Genomic DNA, 2,901 nt, shown 5'->3' with positions numbered 1-2,901 from the left:
ACTTTATGCGCTTATGCATCAAATGCACTTATGGATATCGCTGTTACAGTATTGTGATTAGAAAAATATAGATTTTTTCACAAAATTAGGCATTTACCGATATTATCCAAATAATTAAAAGAAATAATAATTTATTCCTACAGAGTCGTTATCCGTCCAGTAAAGGATACACTGTAGCGTCTCTGTTAAGAACGAAAAAATATACTTGGCGGGAGACGCTACCGCGTCTCCTGATTCGTCAATCAATAGTTATGATTGAGTGTCAATAGTTACCATTAGCTCCCAATCATATTTTTTCGTAAGGGTGTGGCTCTATGCAAGTGAAAACTGCCTCAGATAAACGTTTTCTGTTAACATTTATTGATGACTTTTCGCGATATACGACGATCTATTTGATTAAAGAAAAGTCGGAAGTGTTTCAGAAATTCAAGGAATTTCATCAGCTTGTACAGAACTTATTCGGGAAGAAGATCAAAGCTCTTCGCACAGATAGAGGAGAAGGGTATTTAAGCAATGAGTTCATAAGTTATCTAAAGGAAAACGGTATTAAGTGTCACCGCATCATATTCTCCACAGCAAAACGGAGTAGCTGAGAGAAAAAATAGGACCTTGATTGAAATGACTCGCTACATGCTACTCGACGCAAAAATGGATGTTAGTTTCTGGGGAGAGGCAGTTACAACATCAAATTTCTTGCAAAATAGACTTCCTTGGAAAAATGTGGATAAGACACCATTCGAACACTGGCACAATAGAAAGCCGATTTATACAAATCTGAAACGATTTGGAGCAGATTACTACGTAAAGATTCCTGATGAAAATCAAAGAAAATTGGACCCAAAGGCATTGAAAGGCATTTTACTCGGAGTCGACATGGAATCAAAGGCATATCAAATTTATGTACCAAATTCCAGAAAGGTTGTCATTTCGAGAGACGTAAAATTTATTGAAAAATTAAATCATAATGACTCGTTGATTAAACCAAAAGAGACCATAATTCGGAAGAATAATATAGCAAGTAATCGTGATACTCAAGATTTGTATGTTGAAGTTACACTTTCCGACTACGAACTTCCGGTTCAGAACATTACAGAGGAGATAACGCAAATAAAGATTTAAATGATACTATTAATCAACCAACTTCAATGAGACGTTCAGATAGATCAAACAAGGGTATTCAACCTCGACGATTGATTGAGGAAATAAGTGTAGTAACAAACGAGGAACCATCTACCTTGGAAGAAGCTATTTCATGTCATTAAAAGGACAATTGGATTTATGCGATAAAGCAGGAGCTAATTTCATTGGGAGCCAATCAAACATGGGAGTTGGTTGATTTGCCTACTGGTAAAAATTTAGTAGATTGCAAATAGGTATATAAATTGAAGTCATACAAGTGGAAATGTAAAGAAGTTCAAGGCGAGACTCATAGCTGATAGCTCAGAGTTTTAATCAGAAGTATGATGTCGATTACGATCAAGTATTCGCACCTGTGGCACAACAGACAACATTCAGAGTTCTTCTTTTGGTTGCTGCAAGTAGGAAGATGCCAGTCTATCATTTCGATGCAAAAATGGCTTTCTTAAACAGTACTTTAGAAGAAGAAATCTGTATGCATCAACCGCCTTGTTTCAAAAAAGAAGGAGCCGAGGATAAAGTATGGTTATTAAAGAAAAGCATTTATGGGCTAAAACAATCCGCACGCATTTGGAATGAGACGCTGCATAATACATTGATTAAAGCCAAATTGACACAAAGCAAGGCTGACATGTGCCTGTATACCTATTATGGAAGCGAAGCTATGATATACATCTTTCTATATGAGATGACATATTGATAACAAGCAATTCAATGGAAACAATAAGTAAGATTGAAAAAATACTTAGAGCAAGTTTTGAAATTAAAAATCTTGGTAAAGTAACAAGTTACTTAGGAATCAGAGTTGTAAGACAAGATAACTCTTTCTTGCTCGATCAAGAAAAATACATTCTGGATATGGCTGCAAAATTCGAATTAAATAATGCTAAGAATGTCGATATACCGTTGAATCCATTATACCAGAAAGAATCAAATGAAGATATTATGGCAAACAATAATAAATATCACGCTGCAATTGGTCATCTATTATACGTTTCGATAAATACTCGTCCCGACATCACTGCAGCTGTTTATATTCTATCACAAAAGATATCTAAACCCACAACATCTGATTGGAATCAAGTCAAGAAATTAATCAGATATCTTAACAGCACTTCATTATTGCGGTTAAAATTGGGAAATATTAAAGATAATGAAGATCTGATTGGATTTGCAGATGCGAATTGGGCTGAAGACTGTGAATCAAGAAAATCTAATTCTGGCTTTATATTCTTGCTCGAGGGTGCAGAGTCCTAGAAAACAGAGATGCGACATTGAAGGATATGGTCTGATTGGCTGTCTAAATCACATGACAAAGCACCAATCAAATGATCAAAGCGCCATTTTAATTCACTATTGCACCTAATGCATCAAGATACAGCTTTGTAAAATATGTACATATAAATTATATAGAGAAAAATTAAGACAATACAAAGTGTTGAAATGCAATAAAAAGCTATTATTATGGTGTATTTTCTTTTTGCAACAACTGTCATCAGCTTATAAGATTAGGAGTATTTTACTGAATTAAAATGGCGGTGGCTACCTAATCTAACTGACGCCGTGTCGCATCTCTGTATTCTAGGATTCTATGCTATACTTATACCGCATTATGCATTTCATGTGCTCCCGGCTTTAGGCCTATAAAATGCATAACAAAGCATAAGCACAGCATAAGGCGGCTGAACCAATGAGAATACTAAGGCCGGAACACATGAAATGCTTAACAAAGCTTTAACAACATGAGTCTACTAGACCAACAAG

This window comes from Wasmannia auropunctata, unplaced genomic scaffold, assembly GCF_000956235.1.
Source record: "Wasmannia auropunctata unplaced genomic scaffold, wasmannia.A_1.0 LD336060.1, whole genome shotgun sequence".
In the NCBI taxonomy this organism is placed as follows: Eukaryota; Metazoa; Arthropoda; class Insecta; order Hymenoptera; family Formicidae; genus Wasmannia; species Wasmannia auropunctata.
The sequence above is the reverse complement of the archived record's forward strand: the minus strand, read 5'-3'. Positions refer to the sequence as shown.